Here is an 8,066-nt window from a genome sequence, read left to right as displayed (position 1 = left end):
GATAAGTCTGCCAGATGTTCTAGGCCTGTAGGCTGAAGATGGATGTCCCAAGGTTACAGAGGAACCTTGGGGGACTGTTTCTGTCATTTCTTAGCTGTTTGCTCTGCACTTCCTGTTTACTCAGGTAATATTCCTTCTCAGGTCTCTGAAGGAGTGGAAGACTGGATAGTTATAGTTATAGTTTTCCTTGTTAACAAATTCACCTCACAAAAGAGATGTAAAGTGTGTAAGGTTGAGAGATATAAAAAGATAGTTTGGGGTTGGTAATGCAAGTTAGGTAGAAAATGAATTAGGTACAATGCTTTGAACTCACCAAGATAGGATAGAAAATGGAGTATTTTCTCTCAATTAGACAAAAGCAAATGGACTGGACATGGTTAATGTAATTCTTGCCTGTATATATTTGTATATAATTAGTGTACTTACTGTATATAGTTTTACTATGTTAGTTTAAAAAAAACCTTTCCTTTTTGTTTAGACAAAAAGAAGGAAATGTCATGTGATATTTTGATTGTGTTCTAACAAATAAAACTTGCTTGGAGTCAGAGGGCAGAGCTAGCCACTAGCTAACCAGAGAAGTTTGGAGGACTCTAAACAGAATAGAAACAGGAAGTGGCAAGGCATGGCTGAGAGAGAATCTAAGCCTTTTGGAAGGAGGAACAGAAGAGGTAGGAAGCAGCTGGCGGCTGTTCCCTGTTCACTGATCTTCTGGTTCTTACCCCAATATGTGACTCTTCTTTTTTATTGAAAAAGATTAATCAGATTACCGCATCAGACCTCATCCATATTTTAGTATCTACCTGATAAGGTTGTTGTGATGTCCAATGGGACCAAGTAAATGACTGCTAAGTGGTCACTGTCCTTGTTACTTCTGCCCCTTGCAAAGATGCCCAGGACTAAGCAGAATTCAGAAGTTCCCATAGGGTAAACCTACCACTGCAGGTGACCTCATTCCCAGAACATGAGAATGAGTAGGAGCTGGTGTAAGGGTTCCTTATGAGGAATGCACAGTTTTCCAGTTATCGACCTGAGCAAGGCAGTTGTCACGAGTCCTGCAGCAACTGGAGAGAGGAAGGAACAGCTGAGGATGGAGTATGGACCTACAGTAGGTCAGTTCTCACTTACAGTCTTTCTCAAATATGTGAGGATGACTTAACATGATGTTCCAGAAGAAATGGTCCTGAGGCTCGAGAATCTGCAATTTCCATTAAGCATATATTTATTGAAAGCAACTTCTGTGAAGTGTGATGGTGTCTACAATTTCCCAGTACTTTGTGGGGCAGAGGCAAATGGATCTCTGAGTTTGAGATCAGCCAAGATATATAAGTGAGACCCTGTCTCCAAAAAAAGGATTTTTGAACAAAGCTGCAGGAATACAATGAAATTATACATTCTGGAGTATTGATGACTTTTTAAAGCCAAGGCTGACACTTTGATGGGAGATGTGATGGTTGGCAGTGCCCTAGTCTGCCAATTGAGGGCAGCATTGCCACTATTTACACGTCACACATTCTGCTTTCAGGGACACTAGATACAGGGTCCTCTTGGACTGATTTCTTTGCATGACAGGAGAGAAAATACATGCTGTGGGTGATGATGTCCACCTTTAATCTCAGCACTCAGGAGGCAGAGGCTGGATGATCTCTGAGTTCAAAGTCGGCATGGGCTCTAGAGAGAGTTCAAGGACAACTAAGGCTACACAGAGAACCTCTTTATGGAAACAAAAAACCAAGAAAGAAAAATAAATAATAATAAACAACACAACATATACGATGTTTGCAGAATATGCATGTCTCCTATTCATGCCTCGTGAGATGCTCTGCTTGTGTCCTGTCCCCACACCACACAGACCCTCCAGTGTCCCACCTAGTGGATCACTCACCTGTCTAAGTCTTCATCTGAATCGCCAATCTCACAAGCCACAGTAGCAGCCATAGAATCTGTACTCTAAGACTGTACCAGTATCGGGAATGTTGCAATCGAACACATTGCCCAACTGCCACACAGCCTGAGGGCTGATGCTCTGTGCAGTAGCACCTGATACAAGAAAGCACAGCAACTCCATCAATCCCACCTGGCTTTACCAGGGGTCTGATACCTGCCTGCTAGCTTCCTCCTGGACTATTAACAACTGCTACATTGGGAGAGCAGGGAATACAGGTGTGTGTGTGTGTGTGTGTGTGTGTGTGTGTGTGTGTGTGTGTGTGTGTTGTGTGTTGTGTGTGTGTGTGTGTGTGTTTGCATGCTCCAACACAGTTGAAAGCAAGCCTTGGGAGCACTCATAAATGTCATGCTATACATGAGGAAGTCAGAGCACAGCTTTAGGGATTGGGTTTTCTCCCTCTACTATGTAGGTCTTGGAGACCAAACTCAGGTCACCAGGCCTAAGAGAAGGTGTCTACTTGTTTGAGACAGAGAGTTGCCTGGTAACCCAGTCTGGCCTCCAACTCTGTGGCAACCCTCTGGCCTCAGCCTCCCCAGTGGTAGGATTATAAATGTACTCCACTGTACCGGCAGGGCTGAGTCCCCAGGACTAAGGTCTATAGACATTGCCTTTTGCCTTTCTTCTTTCTCATTTCTCACCGTCAGGACAGACAGCCACCACACTGTGACCTGCCCTGGGGTCTCTGTGTTGAGGAGCTGAGAACACACTCAAGTCAGCAGCCAGGGACCAACTGACCTCTTAGTTCAATAACCCAACAATCCTACCACCTCTTGAGTTTGAAAGCTGCCCCACCCCTACTCAAGCCTAGGTGAAATCCTAGCCTTAGCCAGCAGTGGGATTCATCACAGTTCTAGCTGAGACCTTGAGCCAGAGAAGCAGCCAACACATGCTCATGGTTTTACACTGGAAGAATTAGAAGGAATCTGTTGTATGGCCATGCACAGCTCATAGACAAGGATAATGGTCAGATCATCATTGTAATGTCAGCATTTGACACAACAAACTGTTCATCAGCTGAGGAGTAGGTAAATGACCAGGATTCAGTCTGCAGTGGATACTCAGTCACCAGGAAAATGTAGGAGAAGCCAGGTACAGTGGAATACACAGTGTGTAATCCCAGCTCTCTGGAGGCTGAGGCAGGTGGATAAGAAGTTTCAGATTACCAGAGTACAGTGTCAGAGGACTTTAATCCCAGCACTCTGGAGCTAGAGGCAGGTGGATAACTGAAATCAAAGCCAGCCTGGTCTATAGAGTGAGTTCCAGGACAGCCATGGTTACTATGAGAACCATGTTTAGAAAAACATGAAAAAAAAAGTTGCAGAAGCAAGTATGGCATGTATGCAATCCTAACACTTGGAAGGTGAGGCAGAAAGCTTTCAATCTGGACATAATGTTGAGTTGGAGGACATCCTGAGCCACATCATAAGATCAGGAAATAAAATAATCATCAGGGCTGGAGAGATGGCTCTGCAGTCAGGAGCACTTGCTGCACTTGCATAGGACCCAGGCTCGGTTCCAGCACCCACATGGCAGCTCACCACTGTCTATGACCCTAGTTCTGAGGATCAGACCCCTCCTCTTGCCTCTGTAGGCACTGCTCACACACAGTTCACAGATACACATGTGCCGGCAAAACACTCAAACACATAAAATAAAATTAAATATTTTTTTAAAGTACAAGAAAATCCAATTTACAGGGCACCTAAGTTCCCGGAAATGGGTTCCATGGCTTATGGCAGAGGCAGAAGGGGCTTTCTTTGCTTGGGTAGGTGAATGTAGTGGACTTTCCCAAGGGATTGTCTGAGTTCAGACGTAGAGGGTAAAGGTGCCAGCTGTTGTGGATATGAGGTGAGCATGGAATTCCAACCCACAGGCTGCTAGTCCCCAACAGGAACCCCAAACCAGAACTTGAGGCATGACCAGCGAGGCTGTGCATTGAAGACAAGGGAGATGGGGGCACTCGGAGGGACAAGGGTCCTACCTGTGAGCAGAGAAACCAGCAGAAGAGTTTCATCCTGAGCGAGAGGAGGACTCAAGTGACTTCTCTTTATAGTCCTGTAGCTGTGCTCTGACAGTGTCCAGTCAGCACACGGGGCCTGTGACTACTGTGTGTGTAGCACAGAAGTAGAATATGTGCACCCTCACACACAGTCCCGACCTGCAGAGCTGCTGTAGATGGTGACAGAGCCTGAATCAGTGCTGTCCAGAGACAGAGAAAGGATAGCTCAACACCCCAACCAGTCAAGTGCAGTGACTGGCAAAGGTCCAAGTCCCTCCCGCATGGGTGCTTTGAGGTCATAAGAAGATATATACATTGCTCCTGGAGTCGGGTTTGAGGGATGCTGATAGTGATGTGTGGTCCCTGGGAGGAGTACCTGGACCCAACAGTCCTCCATGTTAACTGTATAAACTAAGTGCAAAGTCTGTCCCAAGAACATGACACAGCCTTTGAGATAGATCCAGTTACAAATTCAATCTTTAATTAATTAACTCATTAATTAATGTGTGGGTTTGTGGGGGGGTGGGTTGGTGGGTGAGAGAGAACAAGATAGGAAGACATACAGACAGACAGAGAGAGAGAGAGAGAGAGAGAGAGAAGAGAGAGAGAGAGAGAGAGAGAGAGAGAGAAGAGAGAGAGAGAGAGAAGAGAGAGAGCCCATGTGATCATATCTGGAGGGCAGAGGACAACTCTGTGGAGTCAGGTCTCTCCTTCTACCTTTAAGGAATCAAACCCAGGTCTACAGGCTTGCATCATATGCTGCATCTTACCAGCCTTCAAACTCCACTTAAGAACTAGGAATGTAGCAGATGGTGGTGGTGGTGCACACCTTTAATGTCAGCACTCAGGAGGCAGAGGCAGGGAATACCTGATTTTGAGGCCAACCTGGTCTACAGAGTGAGTTCCAGGACAGCCATAGATAGACTAAGAAACCCTGTCTTAAAGAACCAGAAACTAAAATCTAAAAAATGAAAAGAAAGAAAGAAAATGCCCAACAGATTTGCCTGCAGGCCAATATGATGCAGGCAATCCTTCAGCTGAGGCTCCCGAGACTGTGGGAGCCCATTTTCAGGTTCCTCGTGGCTTTACCCAGCAGGTCCGCATAGAGAATGATTAGGACCACGGGCCTGAGTGCAGGTGTCTGAGATGGTCTGCACTTGGCTGTGCTGGGGGAAGTCTTTTGCTCCACCCCTTGGCATCTCTATAAAAAACCCTGAGGCAGAGACAGGCAGGGCCCGTTGAAAAGGTTCCAGGCCCTCTCGAGGCTGTCCTTTATTTTCTATCTGTTTATCTCTGCAATCTAAATCCTTCTATCTAATATTTCCTGCTGCTCGCACTCAAGAAAACTCTGGGGAACAGTGGGCTTGGTGGGTAAACGCCCCACACCGACCCAATGTGTGAAGCTGACAACCAATCATTGCAGGGGCTGGAGAGATGGCTCAGCACTTAAGAGCACTTTCTGCTCTTCTTGAGGATGGAAGTTCAGTTCTCAGCAACTACATGGTGGCTGGTGAACAGTGTCTCCTGGCCCAATGCCCTCTGGCCTCTGCATTTGACCATCTGTCATGTACCCTGTAACTTAGCACCCCAGCACCTCCTTTTCCACACTTCTGAACTCTTACCTGGATAACAACCACTAGGTGATGATTTGAGTTGCTTGTCTCCTCGCTCAAGATCTCTGATCCTCCAGCAGGACTCTGGACAGTCACTACCAGCTACGACAGGTCACTGCGCCTGCCCAGGTGGCTCTAGCTGCACCTATTGCTCACCAGAACTGACCTTGGGAGGGGTCAGGCCTGACATTTGGACATGAGTGCAGATGGGGTTAGGGGTGGAAGGGCAGAGGACTGGGCAGCTGTTCACTAAAGGAAAAAAGAGACTGAGACCACACAGCCTTTAACCAATGAGAAATCTTTTTCCTAAATCTGGTTGACCAGGAAACCAGAGATTAACCTGACTTTACCTATGGGGTCCCATGATAGAGAAAGTTAGAGAAGATGATGTGTTCTATTTTGTTTGTTTAAAAAGTTATCCTGCTGTGTACTTTAGAGGGACAACTATCCTGTGGTGTGTGTTTAGGCACAGTGAGGACTGGAAGGTCAACAGGATGTGATCCTGCATTCAGGTCATTTACTCTCTGTCCAGTTTGGTTTCCTACTCTATTTGCTCTTTATGATTTTCTTCCTCTCTCCTGCGGTGGTTTCTATGAAATGATTCTGAGATTGTGACAATGGCAGGAGTTAAAGCTGTTAGGCAGGTCATGGGGAAAACCCCGAAGGCTGGTGGGAGAAAACTGTAGATGGAGTGACATTTAGATAGGATAGAAGACAAGAGTTACCCAGAACTAGTTAGAAGACAACTTGATGAATTACAGACTGATGAAGAAGGACTTAGGCTGAGAGGAAGCTGACAGTCTGGTACCTCAAACCATTGCTTGTATTCTGTTCTTTCTGAGAAACTGCAAGTAGATGGCCTCTGGGGTGATTGCCTCAGATGTTCTGATAATTATTAACCTGTAAAAGGATAAGCTGGTATGCTTTGGCTCTCTTCCTGGGAACTTCTATGTGCAATCAAGGGGCACAGGGTACACTTTGCTGATTTACAAAAAGAACTTTTGAAACTATTGTAAAGAACCCAAACACCTGTTGAATTTTATCATCCCCTATTTCCTTGTATTATTACAATAAAAGATTGGGGTTGAGTCAGATCGAGAGAAAGTGGAGAAGATGCACAAATCTCCAGATCGGACGAGACTCGTCAGCTGCACCAACTTGTATGTCCCAGGCTTGTCTTGCACCTGCCAGACATCCCTGCCCTTCGAGACTCTTGAAACGGCTGAGGCTGATCCCCAGCAGGTGGACAGAGAATCCAATTAGCAAAGCCGAGTTCTTTCTATGGTGCTTTACAGAGGGCACAGTGTGTAGTAAACAGAACCAGGCAGGCAGGGAAGGTGTGCCAGTCACTGAGGTGACAAGTCGAACACTGAATGCTTTTGTAATGCTTGGTGTATGGAGTGTTGTAGAAGCAGATGGCAGCCTGGTGGTCACAGTTGCAGATGAAGTCCTCACAGGGGTTGTTTTTGTCTGCAGAGAAACAGAAAGGAAGTTGAGTGGAGCCCATGACTATGTTCCCTACGATTTGTAACCAAAAGAAAGCATTGCCCTCCATCTGTGCAGACTCAGGGTTGAGAGTCAGAAACACAAAAGTACATTGGGTGCCCAAATAGTTGGAACACATTTATAATGAAAAAAATCATTTCTTCTGTGGCTGGGGAGATGGCACAGTGTGGGGGGGCCATCTCACCCACACATTTCCCCAGGGTACTCTTGAGCAGGAGCAGCATGGAATATTAGCTAGAAATATAACTAGAGAGAGACAGACAGAAAACACAGAGGACTCAGAGCTAGATCTCATCATCAGGCCCTGAGAGTCTCTGCCAAAGGGCTTTTAAAGGAATGCCAAGGTGTAGCTGGAGTTTTCCTGCCTGCCACAGTCAGGACAAATCTATCACTCGCCAGTCCCACAGCCGCTCAGACCCAACCAAGTAAACACAGAGACTTATATTGCTTACAAACTGTATGGCCGTGGCAGGCTTCTTGCTAAGTGTTCTTATAGCTTAAATTAATCCATTTCTGTAAATCTATACCTTGCCATGTGGCTCGTGGCTTACCATCTTCACATGCTTCTTGTCATGGCGGTGGCTGGCAGTGTCTCCCTCTGTCTTCCCTGTTCCCTCCTTTCTCCTCTCTGTTAGTCCCGCCTATACTTCCTCCCTGGCCACTGGACAATCAGTGTTTTATTTATTGACCAATCAGAGCATTTGACATACAGACCATCCCACAGCACCAAGGGGAGGAGCAAAAAGACCTCCCCCCAACACAGAAAAGGGCAGATCATGTCAGATACCTGGAGACCATGTACGTGGTCAAGCCATCTCCTAAGGCAGCCCTGCTGTGTAAAGCAAGACCAGATCTAACTGGGAAAATTTCATGGGCTCCCACAGCACAGTTGCTAAAGTGGTTGCCAAAAGCACATGCAGGCCTGACCTAGGATGCCCAGAGCCATTGTAAAAGACAAGATGTGCTTGGGGCATCTGTAACTCTATAGTGAAGTAGAGAGCAT

At 46.2% G+C, this 8,066-nt stretch overlaps 1 long non-coding RNA gene across 2 annotated transcripts; it reads right to left on the bottom strand.

Moving 5' to 3' along the window:
- Window positions 1-934: 934 nt before the first annotated feature.
- LOC119087180 lies at window positions 935-7,708 on the bottom strand. Of its 2 annotated transcripts, none has more exons than XR_005090625.1 (5): window positions 7,591-7,708; window positions 5,567-7,027; window positions 3,927-4,144; window positions 1,883-2,037; window positions 935-1,061 (listed from the first exon to the last, which is right to left on the bottom strand). It is a non-coding gene; the product is annotated as an uncharacterized LOC119087180 (long non-coding RNA). The 2 variants fall into 2 exon arrangements; XR_005090624.1 differs by having other exon boundaries at window positions 3,927-4,114.
- Window positions 7,709-8,066: the final 358 nt, after the last annotated feature.

The sequence above is a fragment of the Peromyscus leucopus genome, unplaced genomic scaffold (assembly GCF_004664715.2).
Source record: "Peromyscus leucopus breed LL Stock unplaced genomic scaffold, UCI_PerLeu_2.1 scaffold_1759, whole genome shotgun sequence".
Lineage (NCBI taxonomy): Eukaryota > Metazoa > Chordata > Mammalia > Rodentia > Cricetidae > Peromyscus > Peromyscus leucopus.
The sequence above is the reverse complement of the archived record's forward strand: the minus strand, read 5'-3'. Positions and strand labels throughout refer to the sequence as shown.